Source organism: Rattus norvegicus, chromosome 15 (assembly GCF_036323735.1).
Source record: "Rattus norvegicus strain BN/NHsdMcwi chromosome 15, GRCr8, whole genome shotgun sequence".
In the NCBI taxonomy this organism is placed as follows: Eukaryota; Metazoa; Chordata; class Mammalia; order Rodentia; family Muridae; genus Rattus; species Rattus norvegicus.
The window spans coordinates 101,115,294-101,135,221 of NC_086033.1; the positions used below are offsets into that span (position 1 = coordinate 101,115,294).

The 19,928-nt window shown below is 40.2% G+C and overlaps 1 protein-coding gene and 1 pseudogene across 2 annotated transcripts in view; both read left to right on the plus strand.

Annotated features, from left to right (window-relative positions):
• Gpc6 (glypican 6) overlaps positions 1-19,928 on the plus strand; it is a 997,624-nt gene that overhangs the window by 677,879 nt on the left and 299,817 nt on the right. The window lies entirely within an intron of this gene.
• LOC134482017 (importin-5-like) overlaps positions 1-19,928 on the plus strand; it is a 56,621-nt pseudogene that overhangs the window by 27,765 nt on the left and 8,928 nt on the right.

Below are 19,928 nucleotides of genomic sequence, written 5' to 3' on the forward strand. Positions count from 1 at the left end.
GGAAAAATATGTTAAGGTTTCTCAGTAACTGCTAAAGATGCATTTTTCTGCTGGAACCCCATTTATTTACATGTACAATAACAATTAGAGCAAAGTTAATACTTTGTTCTGTAAGAGATTTTTTGGTTCTTTTTTTTTTTTTTTTTTTTTTTTTTTTCCCGGAGCTGGGGACCGAACCCAGGGCCTTGCGCTTCCTAGGTAAGCGCTCTACCACTGAGCTAAATCCCCAGCCCCTCTGTAAGAGATTTTTAATTCTATTCAAAGGGCTAGAGGAATGACTAGGTGGTTAAAGTACTTGACCCATAAGGAGTAGCAAGAGTTCAGGTCCTGAGGACTCAGGTAAATGCCAGATAGCCATGAAGGCCTACCTGTAACTCTAGAGCTAAGGGGGAGGGACAGGGCATCTCCAAGGCAAGCCGGCATGCTAACCCCATTTAATTGGTGAACTTGGGGTCACTTATAGATACTACCTCACTAAGTAAGATGGATGATAATTGTGGAGGTACCTAGCATCAATCTCTGGACTCCTCATACATGGCTACACATGCATGTATGTAAACCTTCACATAGCACTTACACACATGTGAACATGCATACACATACATACCATGCATACCTTGTTCACATACATGTGCCAATATACGTATATTTACTTTGCCTTTAAATTTTACTAGTGTACACTAACTGTACAAAACTATAGGTGTTTTACTTTTATATACATGGGCACAACGTGGTTTTCTACTGTTCACCCTCCTCATACCCGCTCTTGTTGACTTCTCTACTCCAGCCACACCAGTTCATTCTTCTCCTTAATAATCTCTCTTTTGTTTCCATTTCTCTTTTTAAAAATTTAGTTTCTGAGTACGTATATTTTTAAAAGATATTTTTCCAAATTTGCTCTATTGAAAGATTAAAAACTCCCAGAACATTCATTGTTTTTATTTTACCAGAAAGTAATTGTCTGAAGTCCACTAAAACTAATAAAATTGCCCATTGAATGCTGGTCCAGACCTCTAATCCTAGCTCTCTAGAGTCAGACAAATCTCTGAAATCAAGGCTAGCCTTTTTCTGCAGAACGAGTTCTAGGACAGCCAGGGCTACAAAGAGAGAAATCCTCTGGAAAAACAAACAAACAAACAAACAAAACCCCCACAAAACTAAACAAGAACAACTAAAACCAAGCTAAACTAATACAGTCTCTGAGAATCTGTGTGTCTCTGTATCGGCCATTGCAGTTCTATCCAGGAAGGTGTTTGTCTCAGGAGTTTGTATGAAGCGGTAAGTAGCATAAAATGACAAAGTCATTCCAGTGAAGGAAAGAACCACATTTGTTTTCTGTCACTGTCGAATGCAGCACAAATACTGTATTCAAAAGAGGAACACATGCACTAGCAACTCCCATGCAAAATCTGTCACATACTTAGCCTGCTTTTCCTGTGTGTAGTGCCGGCGTGGTTCTTTGAATCCGTGTTTGAATGTATGACCTTCAAAAGCAGCAGGCTTACTGGATAAAAGAGAATTGACAGAAACCAAACGTGTCTGACGGAGCACATGGTCTCAATCACACAAAGACCAGAGGTAATTAAACAGGACAGCTGATAAAAGACAAGAGATCATTTTATAGGTTTTAAACGGAGACCGACTTTATTCCAAATGCACCGTAGATAAAGCCGGAGAGTAAGTTAATTTTATAACTTCACTTAGTATCTGGAACACACACACAGAGAGTCTGACAGCTACCCCAAAAATCCTTAAGTAAAGTCTAATTTATATCATAAATAACTCAAACCAATCTTAGCAGGAGCTGCACTGGTCTTTTAATAGTAGAAAAACACTGTAGACAACAATTATTTCTTAGAACGTTCACTTTGCAACGAAGTGAGTTTCTGACAGGCAGGATGTCCTCCTCACCCCGTGTAGCTCACGTTAGAAATTCAACAGCAGTGTTCAGCTGTCCCCGACGTTTAGTACAGTTTTTGGAGATGTAAATACTTAAAGTAAAACAACCAGGGTGACTCGATGATTTGGTAGGTAGCTCGTCTCCCCTTAGAGGAACCCAAGCTAGTACCCACCAGGGTTTAATTGTCAGCTGTGTCTGCTAGGGAAGGTTCCTTCAAGCCTCTAGTCATTCAACAGATTAGCCTCATTGTTCACAGATTTACCAGAGCTGGCTTAACAGTTAAGTAACTGTTAGGGTATTTTGTTGCTCCTAGGGACTACTTGTTTTGGGGATTGTGAAATATGGCCTAGATGGTCGCAGGCAAAGCCAGACCCCTGCCAGAATCTGGCACACCACTTTCTCATGCAAAAAATAATATATGCACTACACACCCTAGTCCTATAAACCCCGAGCAGTTCCAGAAAACCTTTTACCTGGATGGCTGACTCTATTGATACAGGGAACCAGTCAGCTTCACCTGGAATCAGACAATGCTCCCCTAGGAAGTGTCAGTGCTGGAGAGCATGGAGTCCAGTAGACACACAGTGTTGTTGTTAGCATGTACAGGTAAGGCCCGTGGGCACAGTGTTGTTATTAACATGTACAGTTAAGACCAGTAGGCACAGTGCTTTTGTTAACATGTACAGGTAAGACCAGTAGGCACACAGTGTTTTCTGTTAGCATGTACAGGTAAGGTCTGTGGGCACAGTGTTGTTATTAACATGTACAGGTAAGACTGGTAGGCACACAGTGTTTTCTGTTAGCATGTACATGTCATGTACAGGATGACATGTCCAGGTGTGCACAGGATATTTTCTGATGCTTTCCTGTCCCTGGTTATTGCAGCTCCTCAGCTCCTCCTCTGAGCTTTTATTACACCAAGCAGGAAACAATCTAAAAATCCATGTTTGTTAATAAACATGAACGTGATAAAACATGAGATTTGAACAATGAAGATGCTCTGAGATATTGACCCCTGATCACCTCAGACAACTAGCTGTTGTCTCTGAAGTGGGTTAGAGGTTACATATAATCTCAAAGCACAAGCCAATACTGTTTTAAAAATACAGTGTAGCACAGACATTGGATCCCGCCTAAGGACCGGAGCCTGATAGGTCTACCTGACGTGATGATCCAAACAAGAAAACAAACACTGCACATACACCCAGCATCCTGTGTACAAATGATTCAGGTAACTGTTGACCTCTGAGCCCATGACGAGAGTGGCAGTTGAGGAAAATGGAGAGGAGTCGCTAAGGTGAGATGTTGTCTCCGGGTGATGGATTTTCTCCTTTTACTTTGGAAGTTTGGGGCAGAAACTGGAAGTGAAGCCACACGCCAAGGAGTTCGGGGTCCAGATAAGTGTGGAATGAAAGGGAGACGAGTCCCTCTTGTTCGCTACCTCAAAACATGCTTGGCATTCATTCAACCGCAATGTTATTACCCAACGTTGGTGCTCTGAATGTCTTTAGAATTTTAAACACAAGGTTTAAGCAGAATTCTTGGCTCAACCTTAGAGTTCTCTTGATTAAAGATCTTGAAAATGAGACAACAACAAAGACCTGTACATTTTGTTTACTTTTTGTTTGGAAGGCAAAAGTCTCTCATTCAGTTTAACTTTGAAGGCTAATCCCAGGATTAAGCATTAACATGTTGTTCATTTACTCCCACAAACACACTTGTAGCCAGGAAGCCCACCCCCATCCCCCTTCCCATCCAGAAATCAGTGGCTGTTGTTGCTTAGGCAAAATAATGATTTCTGGTTTGGGGTTTACTTGTATTGTTCCCAAATTCCTCATACCCCAGAGCCCATGCACAGAAGGAAGTGTGTTCTCTCCTCAAGCCCCCTCTCTTCTCTAACGTTCTCCGATACACACCCTTCTCGTGCTTCTCACCGCTGATGTCTCACTGAGGCCCAACATACCAGCTGCTCCACTCACATCCATTGCATAGATACACGTGTGGAATGAGAGCAAAGGTGTTCAGTATAAAAGGAAACCTAGACCCAAGAACAGGTATGTGTCCTGGTTTCCCCGTTTCTTTATCTTAGTTTCTGTAGCTATCATGGCAAAGGTACCATTGCTGGGTGCTTATAAATAAGAGAAATCATTTCCTTGAGGTTCTGGGGGATAGAAGATCCAACATAAGAGTGCTGATAGGTTTAGTTGTTCGGGGAGAAACAGTTTTCTGGATGGTGGATAAACATCCTTTCTCTGTTCTCACTGTGGCAAGACTAGAAACAAGCTTCTGAGGGTGTCTCTTCTATCAGGGCATTAATCCCTTGGTGAGGGCTCCTCCCTCATGACCTACTTTTCGCTAATACCTTTACATTAGACATGTGGCATAAATATCTTAATGTGAGCGGACATAAATATTCAGCCCCCAGCAACCTATCTGTGACACTAAGGATACTGTAGCATCTTTCAGACCAGACATAATGCTCATTCCCACACTCCTACTGTCGGTTGTTGGTCCAGCTTTTCCTATGTACTATCTCCTTTTGCATTTTCAACTTACTATAGAGGAAAGAAAAATTAGGGCCTGTGACTGAAAAATCTTTCAGTGCAGAAGTGGGGGTGACAATCCCCTTGGGTTTTCCGTGAAGAATGGCCAACACAAAGAGGGTTTACCTTACAGACTCAGCTTTTACTTACCTGTCTTGAATTCTAAGTTTCCTTAGCATATTTCCCTCCTGACCGTCAAGATCACTCCCTTAATCCATATATACATATGTGATAATATTTGTTATCTTAGACCTATTAAAACAAGTTCAACGAGAAGGTACTTTGTTTTCTTTCATAGTGCATTGAAAATACCTAACACATTGTCTGGAACACAGTAGGTGAGATGCTGGCGAGTTGCCCGGAATCTAAATGAATTAGAGGTTTTCATTCATTTCATTTGTCATTTTAGGACCTGGGGAAGTCCAGTGGCCCTAGGTAACCACTATAGTTTAAAGAGTTGATAAAACTTTTCTTGTCATAAAACATTCCAACGTATTTGATCTGCAAGCAGAACTCAAAAGCCGACAGGAACGAATGCTGCAAGGAGAGAGAGAATGTTTTGTAATTAAGGCCCAAGAGGACATTGCTTACCCAGGAAGAACCCACCACTGACATTAAGGGATAATATTTAGGAAGGTACATATAATCGTTGCCTGTCTTTCTGGGAGTGTGTTAATATCCGATAAATTAAAAAAAAACTTGGAAAACTTTTTGATTAAAATAAGATGGTTGCACTTTGCAAAGAGCTGCTGAAAGTGATTGAACACTCTAACATTCACACAGTATTATATGTTTTTTCATATTGTAAAATTTGCTAAACCTGATTAAAAATTCAGACATTGAGCTTGATCTATCTGAAGCTGTTGCATACAGCATTGGGCAACTTTAATCAAATTCGCCATTATTATCTTTTTATTTGCTTTTCCTCTGCCTGCAGGTACAATAAAGTAAAAATATATAAGCAGTGGGGCATATTCACAAAACTAGCCAGTGGTGCCAGGTGGGTTGTAAAATAAATGTAATTGTTTTCAAAGATTGAGGCAGATTAGCATGGATTAACACATTCATTCTGAAATCCAAGGCACGACTTACTGTAAACAGGCCTCAAACAGCCCTGTTGTTCAGTTTATAGCCCATCTTACTACCGGAAATCACTGCCGCATAAAACGGCACATGTAATTCCGATGACAACAGTTTCCTCTTTTATTTGTTGCTTGAACTACTTGGGAGCTAGAAGTGCAAATCTTGCCCCTTTGTTCTACACCTGCGTGTGTTTGCCATCCCAAATCTCCACGTACCACTTCCCCTCAAGTTCCAGTTTTAATTTCGCTTCATTTATTAAGATCTTATTTGACTTTAGGCCTTTAACTAAGGCTCCATCTCTATGAAAGGCTTGTATTTTCTACTCTGTTAACATATACATGGTCCAAAAAAGAAAAAAATGGCGCAAATGGTGGGAGAAACTGGAGAAAGTGTGGAAAAAAGGATAGTATCATGCAGTGGGCACTTAGCCATCATCACACATCACTCTGAATCTTAGATGTCCAAGCATCACTCAGTGCCTTCCCCGATATAAGTAGAGAGATACACAGAAACCTTAGGTAAATCTCCAGTCTAATACTTTACAACTGTAGGTATTGAATGACAGCTATGATTTAATTTGAGTGGATTTTTGTTAAATTTACAAAGAAAACATAAAATGCATAAGGATGCTCATACACTCAAACTCTGGACATATGTTATGTGGTAGGTATCAGGTCTGTTTGAAATGACGTTAGTTTTCCACACGCCTGTCTTGTACACTCCTATGTTTGCAACCAGTCGGACTTTGGTAAAAATACTTTAAAGCATTGAATCTTCCCCAACACTTGCATTTGTTTTCTTGTTCATCTGTTTTTCTTGTTCGTTATCTGGTAAGCAATGGAGTTAACCATGATTCGCATGGAGATTATACTACGATAGGAATTACAGAAACCAGGAAATACTATGAAGTCCGAAAGGACTAAGTGAATTTTATGCAAATAGCTCATCAATGAATATAAGGGCCTTGAATATCTGTGAATTTGGTTATCCTCGGGGGCAGGGAGGGGTTGTCTGTAATGAATCCCCATTGGATGTTAAAGGATAGCTGTGATTGACTGCCCCAGGGAGGAGCTTGAAAAGCATTAACTTTTGGGCCTCTGCTGTCTCTTCTAGCTTCCCAGACAATTGTGAATGAGGATTGAAGAATCATTTCTCCCTTCCAGTTTCCCTCAGAGACTCATGTGTTCTGGGCATGTAAAGCATGTTTGACTCTGTCCTAGGAAGACATTACTGCAGTAGTCTTTATCTAGACCCTCTTTATGTTCCACATGGAGAATCCCTCCACAAGCTGCTTGGATACTGTTGGCTAGGGAGGGCTTTTGTATTTTACTGTGTGGTCTGCCTCACCGTGGCATAGAAAATTAGGAAACAAAAATATCAGAGTCTACTCTCTGAGACTAAAGTTGCAAGTTTTAAAAACCTTCTCAGAACAAAGTGCCTCGTGCACTCTTGGCTCTCTGTTTCTCCCTTTGTCTGCATTGAGTTTGGTGCGCTATTAAATGTTTAAGAGGACCGTGAGAAGCAGCTTCAAAAGGAGATAAAACAGCATCGGTCCACCCTCCCTGAAGGCCGAGCCTTCAGAGTTCTTCTTTCATCCTGAGCAACTCAATGTTACAGTCAAAGACGACCATCTTGGAATGGTTCTCTCTGGAGTGGTTAGCCTTAGTACAGAGAAATGTGAATGAAAGAACCTTGGCATTTCACCCACAGTTTACTTCTATCCTTGTGTAATTTGGTTCTAATTCTTCCAGGAAAAAAAGAATGTTTTACCTCTTTTCAAAAATACTGTCTTTATAGTTAGAAACATTTTCTTAATAGACTTAGTATGTACAACAGAAACCTGAATTTAATCATACAATACAAAGGCTTTGGCCAGGGGCAGAGCATAAGTACAATTTTGATTGGGTACGATCCTATCACGTCTGAATGAAATCATGTTGTTCTTAGTCCATGACAGCATACCCTTGATATTCATACAATGACATAATCACCTCAGGACTCATTTCTCAGAATATATCCCCATTGTCCCAAAGTGTCTCATGAGTATACTTTAATTAAATAATATGCATTGTGTTTTATATGTCTCCACCATTGGCCACTTAATGAGAGGTGAGTTGTCTTGTTAACATGTAGGCAGTGATGAAGACAATGGGTCTTAGTCTTAGCTCAGACTACTACTGTTTATCTCAGCCAAATAATTGAGGTGCTCTAGACCATATTATCTCATATGTAAGAGGAAGCAATGAATGGTAAGTTACTTCCTAACTGTCTTATAACCACAAAGTGGCTATTGTATTTTCATTTCACCTCATTTGTTTAAAACATACATAGTTAGCCACATCAGCCTTCTAGAGGAATAGAATAAAATGTCTCATGGTTTTGTTGTTCCCCATTTAATCTCCACTGACAACCATTGGTGGCTCTCTGTTACCCTCTCCAATATACTTGTGAAACTTAAGTCACTTGGATCAAGGACACTTGCTCCCTCCCTCCATAGGGGCACAGCCTAGAGATAGGCCCAGGGAAGTGTCAGGATTTTGCATAGAGAGAAACTTACTGTGAATTTTCCCCAAGATTTTTCAAAACAACCATTGAACCGTGTTTTCTATTATTTGTCTCAATGGGGAATCCTGTCCTTGTCAGATGATCAGGGTTAGTCACAAATCCCTAAAGCAGCCCCACTCACTGGCTTACTTCAGAGCCATTAAAAGGAAAGTTTCAAAGCCTCTCTGCCTCATCAGAACCTTCTCAGATAGTCATTTTCTGCTTATGTTGTTGAAAAACCAAATTTAGACTGGATCAAAATACCTAGGCCTGAGAGATAAAAGCTGCCTTATTCAGCACTCACTACCTCATACAACTATAGAGATGCCTGCCTTTGTCTCTGGCACGATCCAAAGTGTCAGCTACTTTCAAAGGGACAATAGCATATGTATTAATCAACTCTTAATTGCAAAGCACTCTTTAAAGAGATCTCCATGAGAAATAGCATGTGTCCCTCATATGGTTTCTCTTTCACCATGATCTGAGACTTCCCACAATGAAAGAATCAGAGAATTTTGGCCTTTTCACTAAAACCTAGATATAAGTATAGTTATTGGCTGATTTTTAGAAATTGTGACAACTTTCGATCTTTGTTCCCCGCCTTGGGAGACAGGTCCCCTCTCTGACAAATCTTCATGTGGCTTTAAAGATTCTACACTAATAAAATGCATGCCACGTCGTCTATGTCTTTACCTGCTCTCTCCCAGTTGACACTGAGAAAAGGATTAATCATCAGCTAAATTCTACAGTACAGAAACCCAGGCAATGTGATCAGTCACAGAACATTGTCAGAGAGACGTGGGATTAAAAACGACTCCCAAGTTTCCAGTGTTCTTTGAAGAGCACATACCAGGGAAACAGAGATGTAATCAATGGCCACTGCTGACCAGACAGCATCTCTTCGAGGGTCTGATGGCTCGGTGGGAAGACTTGCTTGACATGAGGGTGTTAGGTCCAAAGAGAAAAGGTTCAGGTCATTATTACTGTGGAAACAACACACGGTTCGGTGTACTTCTTACCACCTACGGCAATGAACAATGCTCCCATTCTCCAACACGTGATTCGATACCAGTCTGAGTTCCCGAATGGTTGGAGGACCAGCCATGCACTGTTGAATGCATGTTTCAGCCAAAGGCAGACTTCGCACTTTTGAAGCAGCATGGAATCCAGGTACTTGTGACAGGCAAATGTACTCTTCTGTCAGTCATACAGAAGCACACACGCACACAGCTATGAACATGACATAGTAACACTTGATGATCATACATGGCTACGTTACCGTTAACTTACTTCCTGTTCGTTATTTTTGGCTATTACATTAGAGTATATCCCTTTGGCTTATAAAAATGCATGGAACACTAGAGAGACACCTCAGCAGGTAAGAGCATGCACTACTTTTCCACAGGATCCAAGTTTAATTTCAAAATTACCCGTGTCCGGCAGCTTTCAGCCACCCGTAGGTCTAGCCCTCAGGGGTCCATGCTCTTTGCTCTTCACTGGCCTCACCTGAACAGAGCACAGCAAAGACAGACCCACATGATTACAAGTGAAATGAATGTTTTTAAAGTCCTACAAAGCATGTGCCGTGCATTGAGAACTGTCTCCAACATGCCCACGTGGTAAGGATTTGCTAGGACACCAAGGAAGCTGTAAGCGGTGAGCTCAAGTGAGGTGTCTTGGGCGTAATTGTCTCTCTTCCACCATGTACTCCCCACAGGACAGACTCCCATGGTACAAGCCCAATGCATCAGGACAAATGGACGGAAACCCATGCACACAAACCAGCTCACCTGTGGGCGAAAGCAAACCTTTCCGTCTTGGTATTTGCATCGTTGTAGGAAGCTGGCTAACACACGATGTCATTTGAACAGCAACCTCAAACACCTCATGCCTGCTCCATCTCCTGACTGCACCGAGAGGGTCCTGTTCTCCCCTGATAACCACTGCCTGGTCTGTATTAGAACACACTGTGAAATTCAGACTGTAATAGAAACCACACAGTTCCCAAAACATAGGTCCCTTGTTAATTAACCTATGACTATATCTTAGGCAGGATCCCTACATTTGAACTGAAAAATGTTAGTACTTGTCATGACTCAAGAAATCTGTGGTGTGAGTTTGGCACCAACACAGTAAGAGCTGCAGATTTGAGCAAATAATTTAAACTCACTGGATCTCATTTTTTTTTTCTGTGCAGTAGAAATTATGATGCTGAGCACCTCTGAGGTTTGCTCATTATCTATTCAGTGTCTGCTGAGCACCTGAGACAAGCCGTGTCCACGGCGGAAGTGCGCAAGAGTCCTTTGGTCTTCCCAGACAGCATGCGTTCACTTACCCTACACCCCCACCGATCAGCTAAAGATTAAACAAAGCCGAATGCTTGAGATGCTTGATTGGAATTTTCAAAATATAGCTCCTTGTCATATATTTAAGCTTTTGTTATCTGCCCTTAATCTCACTTCCCACACACGATCCAGGCTGATTTCTCAGACGATGCTCGGTCCATTAGAATAGACAGTATAAGTTAATTTTGTGAATTAAATTTTATGAGGCACTACATCAAATACTTCAGTAAAATAAATATATATTCTTGTACCCATTGTAGATATTCACGGCCTTATCATGTAATTATATTTTTAAGATTGAATTTGCGCAGGCTTATTATCCAGTTGTTCATCCCATGCTGCTCATAGCTATATAAATGTTTATGGCTACGTTCGTTAATGTTACATCACTGCGTTCACTAGAAAGAATAATTTCAAGGGTAATAGCCATGATTCTTCCACTTTCTCAGCCATAAATATGTATATCTTGGGTGTACTTTTACAATGATCTGCTGTTTCCTCAGATAAGACAAATCAATAGAGCGGTGTAACACCCACTCCTTGTTTTCCAGCACGTAAGTTTAGGTATGCATGAGCAACGATTCTGAGGTAAAGTAGTTTTAGCGTCCAACTGCCAGCAATGGGAGCACCCTCAGGTTTAGTCCCTTCTAAGGACCACAGTGACCTTTCGGGGTCAGTGCTTGAAGCTCTAAGAAAACCAGGAAAGCCATAGAAGAGGCCTGCAGCATGTTCACGCTCTACTCCCAGGCACTGCAGCCTCTGCCCCATATGGGATATTTCTACATCCCTATCTTCTACAATGGACCCGTTGTTGAACTGCACCGCCTTTGTTTTGTAATGTGGCTATGAAAAGAATGTATCTGGACATCAATACTAATTATCTTTCTGGAAAAGCCATTTTGGACGGACACTGAGTATTTTTAAGTCTGTTCTAGCTGGAACCTTGCAGGGAAATTCAACGGACAATGTTATCGTTTTCCAGTGAGGATGTTTCAGGGTATATTCGTGATCACTGGAACATGAACTCTATTGGTTTTCTTCACGTTGGGAGTCATTTTAATTCTCATGTAAATTAAGAGCAATCACTTCTAGGGACGTAATAATAAATTAAGCCACTTGGACTTTGATGAAAAAGGAGGACACATAATTGATAAATTCCTCTTAAATGAACAAGGTCCTCGTCTCCAATTCAAAGATTACCTAGCATTGAAGTAGATATGGGAGTGTTTGTACAATAAATCATAACTAATTACATTCCAAATTAGAAATTTGAGGTATTACTAAGATTTTAGAACCGAGGTTCAACATTTTACTTGACTGTTGAGTGGTCAGAGGCCTTGCAGCAGTATTCCTGTTCAACCAAGATTCACGACCAAAATGAAACAAGGACATGCAGCCAACGTTGTTTTATAAGCTGTTATACCTCCATTGGTCAAGGAGGGTCCTGCAGCACAAGTGTGTCTACTCACAGATAAGCACACTTGGGTCCCTATATCTCTCTGATTTCATATCACCTAAGAAAAATTGATAATCTACTTGTGGCTGAGGAATATGAGTAGCAACATCCTTCAACAATAGATGTCAATCACTTCTACCTTCCTAGTCAAAAGGTTTGGGCCAGACACAGCCTTGCTCAACTCTGTTTGTTTTTCTGTCCTGGTTGAAAGATTGAGTTTACACACAGACATGCTTAAATGAATAAAATAAGAGTGGCATGCTGTGGTGGCTCGAATGTGATGTCCACGGTCGTCTCAGGCATTTAAACACTTGGTTTTGGTTAGTGTCACCCTTTGAAGAAGCTTTGGAGGTGTGGTTTGGTTGGAAGCAGCATGTTTCTAGAGGCGGGCTTTGAGAATTTAAGGACTTTTGTCATTTTAAGTGCCCCTTGCCCCTAGTGCTTTGTGCTTGTGGTTCAAGATGTGAGCTCTAAGCTCTACCCCTGCTCTCATGACTGCTGCCTGCTTCCCTGTCTCTCTACCATGTTGGACTCTCATCCCTGCAGAGCAGTAAACCAAAGTAAAGCCTTCCTTGTACAAGTTGCCTTGGGCATGATATTTTACCACAGTCATAGAAAGGAACTAATGCACATGTTTTAAGCCCAGCCTCAGCACGAGCACGTGGAGAAATGGTACTTATTTATGTCTTCCTCAGAAGTCCTGCCTCATAAGCCATGTTAAAAGGATGGGTATTCAACCTGGCTCATGCCTGTAATCCTAATACTCAAAGGCCAAGGCAAGGAGGTTACCAAGGGCTTAAGGCCAGCTGGGGCTATGGAATGAGTTACAGACCCTCCTGAGCTAAGGAGTGAGGCTGAGAGAGAGAGAGAGAGAGAGAGAGAGAGAGAGAGAGAGAGAGAGAGAGAGAATGAGAGGCAGGCAGACAGACAGACACAGACAAGGAGACAGAGACAGGCAGAGACAGATATAGAAAGATATAGAGTGGAAAAGGACAGAGACTTAGAGAAAACAGAGCATTGACTAGATTAGTTAAATCACAATTTTATTTTAAAATTCTAAAGATGTGAGAGCTATGGGTTTCTCTAAGAGTTCAGATCATACAGTCTTTATTCTTTGCTTTTTTTTTATACTTCTGAGAAATGAATTCTATCAGAAACTGTTCTAATTAAAATATTAATTACAGCTTATAATTAAAAAGAATAATTGTCCCTTCCATGGAGAAGGGCCTGGGAGCTCTGCTAATACAAAGTAGAGTCGAGGCATCTGAATCTATTTTTGTCAAAAGGAAGATGAAAAAAAAAATTATGAGCTAAGTCCTTTTGAAAAAAAACTGGAGTATCCTTGTTAGAGCGTTTAAATTTACCACGTGAAGACTTCAAGGAAAATCATAATCTAGGTGAATACAAGAGGAAATTTTGTAACATTTCTAAGAATTATCCTAAGGTGCCTGAGGAGGGTCTCCACTCCAAAAATTTTTAGGCAGACGCTTTGAGTTTGGGGGTGATTTCCAGAAAATATTTAAGCCAGACAACCTTGAAACCCCTTTCCAATGAGTCTGTAATTCTGCCCTGACCTAACTACGAGATCAGTCCAGCAGACATACTAAGGTAGTTTTCTAAAACAGAGACAAAGTTCAATAGGACGGCTGTGGCTATCTGAAGTTCTGTGTTAAGGATGCCCAGGTCGGCTCTGGGCTCAGAAGAGCTGAACAGTGTGACCTCATAATAATGCTTCAGAATGAAGCAAAGGGCTGTCTTCCCTCTAGTGCAAGACTGGAGCATCATCCTGACCCTACAAGGACACGCTGTCTCTTCTCCATTTGCCCACACTTGACTCTTCACTGTATCCCTTTGTTCTTTGTTCTGTGCCTAAGCATATTTAGTTAACTCAGCTTTGACATTTCAGTGATGAATAGCCTTCCATGTAGAGCAGTTTTTAAATTAACTGGAAATTATACATTTATAACTTAGAATAAAGCATGTGGCATATGTTGTAATCCTTTTTAGGATGACTTATGATTTGATTAAAGATTATAATGAACAATCAGAGGATTTAACTAATATAAAATTTTGTCCAAATTGGCCATTTAAATTATTGAAAATCTGTCTGGCTTCGTGTTTTGGGAAGCTTTGTGTCTGACTTCCACGTGCCCTTTGTTCTTTCTCCGAGTTTGCCTGGCTTAAAGAAAATTATTCAACGTAGAGCTCAGTTGCTAATGTGCTTTGACAATCAGGAGGGTGTGTCTGGGGTTTTATCTGCAAGTTCAACAAAGGTGATAAAGAACTACCCTGGCCTGGAATACAAATTTGTACATCTACCACCTAGGAGCAGTGCCTTTCCTGACTCAAAAGCTTCGGAAACTCAAAAAACTTCTAAGTGCTTCTGGTTGGGTTTTCTGAAATTGTTATGAATGGGTTCTTAAAAATAATTCAGTGAGTTACTTGTGAATTGTTACACTGCTCAGACACACATACATACATATATGCACACACACACACACACACAATTTAAAGATACTAATAAGTACTAGTAATTAACTTTCTACCAAATATACAAGTATTTCTATACATTCAGAAATCTAATTACTCTGAAAAAAAATACATACTTAGGATTTTCATACAGATGAACTTTGCCAAGTGTTTTTGTAGACACTTTACATAATGAAGCATTTCTTCAACATTAGTTATGATAATTATTTTCTTCTCTCAACATCCTCATCTAAGGAAATTCATTTTTTATTATATACTCTATTGAATACTTTTCCTTCTGGAGATATCATATGGAGAAGACTCTCTCCCTCCCCCCCCCTCTCTCTCTGTGTGTGTGTGTGTGTGTGTGTGTGTGTGTGTGTGTGTGTGTGTGTGTGTAATTACATATAAAAGAAACTAAAAGGGGTTGGGGATTTAGCTCAGTGGTAGAGCGCTTGACTAGGAAGCGCAAGGCCCTGGGTTCGGTCCCCAGCTCCGAAAAAAAGAACCAAAAAAAAAAAAAAAAAAAAAGAGAAACTAAAAATGAAAGGGAAATCTATAATCTATGATTGAGTTCTAGTGAAAGATCCTATGATATCCTACAAGTGAGTGTACATGTGTGGATTTTCTTCCTTTTATTGGGAATAGACTTTTCTTCACATAAGATATTCTGATGATAGGAGAAAAAGAGAGAAGAAAAATTATAAGTAAATTAAAATACCATGAAATAAAGAAGGAATAGCTCTGACACAATATCATGAAACAAGGAACCTACAAAAATGTTATTAGGTTTGTCTTCTGTTGTTCATCTACTGCGGGGCATGCTGCCTACACGTATGAGTAGTTTTGTTTCCCCAGTAAGATAGTCCTGGCGATCTCTAAATTTTTATCTGTATCAATTAGAAATAGCTTCTGAGTCAGTGATCCTGGCTTGAGTCCATATCTTCTTTTAGCTCTAGGACTCCAACTGGTGTAGACCTGTGCGGGCCCTGGGTGTGCTGTCTTGGTCTCTGTAAGTTCCCTTGAGCTTTGAGCATGAAAAGACTTCTTATATTCTTTCTTCTTACTCTTCCACTGAGCTTTATGAGTCCAGAGGAGGAGGGATCTGATGGAGACATCTGATTTACGTCAGAGTCTTCTGAGGACTCTCACTCTTTATATAATGTCTCTGTGTTTGTTCACATTTGCTACTGGAGGAAGCTTCTCTGACGATGGCTGAGCAAGGCACTGATCTATGAGTACAGCAGAATGTCCTTAGGAATCATTTAATGATTGCCTGTTTGTTTGTTTGTTTGTTTGTTTGTTTGTTTTAGAACAGTAGTATATAGGTTTTATATTAATTAGTCTCAGGTTCTCGGTCATCCAAGCAGTGTTAGGTATGGGTTCTATGATATGGAATGAGCCCTTCTGTCAAATCAGATATAGGTTGATCTGTGTCACCATTATACCAGCCTAGCTTATAAGCAGGAAACCATTATAGACAGATGGCAGGGATTGTGGCTGGGTTGGTGTTCATGTTTCTCCTTTAGCAGTGTGCTGAGTACCTCCCTGTATCTGAGACACCGTCACCTAAGTGTGAAGGCTTTGCATAGGTACCTATGAGATGGTTCAATGTTTAATGAGTTGTGTAGATGTTTTCAGCAATGAGGACTTGCTGTCAGCTTATGAAGGGCAGCCTATAGTCTTTGTCAAAAGCCTGGGTTGTTTAGGGGTTCCCACTGGATCCCTTAGACCAATGACTAATTAGATGTAACCCGTTCCTAGTATTGAAACTTCATTTGGTGACAAGAAATGCCCAATTGGGCTGTCTCCCTCATTATTTCATTATTTTATATATTAAGCTTCTGCTCTATTAGATTTTCATACTACCCCTCAAATGGCCCTTAATTTTAGCTGTTTTGGTATTTCCTCCCTTATCTCTCATTTCCCTGCCCTATCTCCATGTGATCCTTCCATTCCAGTCATGTATGAATTCTTTTGTTAGTTTATTTTTAAGTTTACATATTATCTTAATCCGGAAGTATTAACGAATATCAAAAACTATAGCATGAATGTCTCAAAACATAACCTGTCTTGCTCAAAAATCTTCCCATTTTCCATAAATACCCCCATATTGACCTAATAACCACAAAGAAGCAATCATGTATACCAGAAAGGCTCCATTCTTTGCTTTGAAGGCTTTAGTAGCTCCATGGAGGAGGAAGACATGTAACAGCCAGGAGCAGACATGTGTTGTTGCGTTTACTGTACACTAGTGTCCTTGGAGAGCCATCTAACTGAAAGCAGAGAGAGATGACATTTGTTGGGGAGGTTAGCACCAAGGTGAAAGCAGTGGACTTGTGTGTGAGTGAAGGACTGAGGGGAAAAGGGAAGGAGTTAGGAAAGCAGAAATTATAAGAGAGGGAAGCAAAAGTCCAGAAGTCTGGAGTTGAAAGGACACGGTAGCCACCTAATAAATTGCAGATATATATGACTTGGAATCTCTAGAGAGTGTCATGACCACACCCAATTCCTTTCCCCCTTGCACATAAACCTTCCAGACAGCCCCTTTCTTCTTTAATTTCTGCACTGGATACAAAATCAGGAGGAGTCTAGGCCTGCAGTAGATTACAGAGTTGGTAATGACACTGAACCAAGTCAGCCCTTTGATTCCCTTCTAGAAAGATTCTTGTTACTGTGTTCTCTAATACTCAGAGATGAAAGCCCCACAGTCATGAAATGCACTGGGTTCTTAACATAATCTTCTTTTTAAAAACCATCCTATTTGATCCCACCTCACAATCTACTTAAAGTATTTCCATGAAATTTTCTCTTCCAAAGTTCAGTTCAACTGTGGGGCTACCAGAGTGCGGGCAAGAAAGTAAAACTTGTTTTAGGCCATCCTGGTTGTATGTAGCTCCATTTGCCTGTCCTCAGCCCTAAAAGCAATGTGTGACTTCAGCATAAATTATTTGCCATTCCAATGTCCTCACTCTGTGTTGTCCTCTTCATGGCTCTCTGGGCAGTACAAGGACCTCTACATATAAGGACAAAGGTTGTAGGAAGTAGGCACTGGGGACAAAGATGTTAAGGTACATGGAAACTCTGCCCAGGAGACCTGTTATCCCAGTCCAAGTATCAGGTGTTTCCAGGCATCCAGGACATTGTACTTTTCCCCCTGGAACCATGAAAAGGCCAGAGACTACTTTAGATAAGGTTATTATATAATCAGTATTGTTGGTAATTTCATTCAACCTTCAAATGTAAATTCTGACCCATACTCACACACACGCATACTCCTGTACACATACACACATATACATGAAAACAAGAGGCTGAGGGCAGCCTTCCACAACTAGTTCCCACCTTTTTACAACCGGAAATGGTACTCTCTGCGGATACTAAGGGTTGAAATGTTGTCATTTAATGATAAAGGCAAAGCTACAAGTTACGTAAACTTAAGCAAAATATGCAGTTTTGGTAGCATTTTGCTGTCTTGAGAGTGAAATATATTGGGGGCAAAAAGAGTGAATGTGTCTTAGAGAGCCATACACTAGCAATGCATCATTTCCCTGCAATTCAAATCCCCTCACTCCAGTAAGGAATGCTAGTCATGAAAACACAAGGCTTTATTTGACAAAGGCTTTCAATAGCCCTCATGAATTTTTTTGGTCAGGGTAGCAATCATCCTGCGAAAGCATGGATTGAATAACTCATATGCAATAGCCTGGGAAAATATTACTTTTTAAAATGAGGGGAAATTAGTGCAGGGTTTATCCCATTCCAAGGGCATATTTTCAGGAAGGTTAAACGCAATAAAAATGTGGTTATGTTTTTAAGCATTACCACAAGGTTTAAAAAAGGATTTCAACTGATTTCTAAAAATCACTTAAGATTTAAATGACTCAAACCCCCTTTGTCATCCAGTAAACGCTTTCCCGTCTGGATGGATCAACTTGACATTATGTCAGTTGGCTTTTATACTTATTCATTAGAAAACACTATTTGCATACCCATGACCTCAAATGAAGAAGCCACCAGTGAATGCTCTCTGAAGCACAGTATTGAAGGTGGAGACAGGGCAGGCAGTTGTGACATGGCCATCCTGCAGTTCCTGGTTATTTTGAAAGGCTGTCAATGGCCTCATTATTGGAGGTTAGCATGAAAAGAATTGTTTTTTCTTGCTTTTGTTGGCAAAGACCCAAATAAGTCATAAATCAAATAAACATATCTCATTACAACTTATATATGTCTTCCTTGGCTAAAAGTTGATTTGTATGCTTATATATCTAGTTTCTTTCATAATACTGTTGATTGAAGCCAGGGCGTTGCATATGCTGGAGTTAAAAGTTTACATGACACTGGAGTACAGTGTAATATGGGGTATCATACACTGAATTATTGAAGGGGAAATGAAAATCTCAGCCTCTTTCCAAAGCTGAGTGGTTATTGAAATCTTAAGAAGTAGGCAGCAAATAAAGTGGCTAGACTATCAGACAGTTTTATTCCTAGATCTTAAAATTCTTTATGCACAGTGGTCACATACTCATAAACGTACATATAAACTTCTAAATTATCACACATGGAAAAATATCTCTGTCATCACTTAATACAAGACATAAAGAATATACATATATAAAAGTATATACACATGCAAACAAAATAAGCAAAATTGCACTAGTGGTGTGTAAAGATGCGAGAATTCTGAGATGTCGAGACAGCTCAGTGGCTAGTGGTGCTTGCCGCCAACCTGAAGACCAGAGACCGTCCCCAAGACCTGAGAGGTACAAAAGGACTTGGTCAAGTCCTGCAACTTGTGCCTTGAACTTCAGACTTCCTCCCACTTCACCACTTACAAACAAATAAATGTAACTTAAAAAATTTTAATGGAACCAGTCTAAGGTGTAATACAATTAACTTTAAACTAGAATTAGTAACCAAGTGCGGTGGTTCATGGGTCTAACATCAGCATTTTAAAGAGGCTGGGCGAGCGTGTTCAAGAATCTAAAATAAAATCTTGGCAAAAATGAAAACAAACACAAATTCCATTATTATTAGAGCCCTCATATTCTGGTGTGTGTGTGTGCCTAACCCTAACCCTGTACACACACACACACACATATATATATGTGTGTGTGTGTGTGTGTGTGTGTGTGTGTGTGTATATATATGTATATGTATATATATATATACACATATACACATCTTTGTTGAGGTACAATTGATATTCAAACCTGTTTGTTTAATGTCAGTGACTGGTAACTTCTGCACTTTCATATGCCCGTCGTACTACAACCTCCATCAAGATACTATATCTGATTCCTCCAAAATTCTTTTGCACTTTACTGCTTTGCTATATTTTAGTTGTTTGGGGTTGTTTCTGTTCTCTTGTATTTGTTTGCTTGTTTATTTCCCCGAACCCAATCCACTTGGAATTATTTACATGAAATGTACTCACTTGACACATTTTAAAAATTTTTTAAAATGAGTTCTTATTTACATAATCCCTTCCTTCCTCCAGCTCCTCCCATGTCCATCATCATCTCACAAATTCATGCGCGCACACACATGGGCACACACACAGACACACACATGGGCACACAGACACA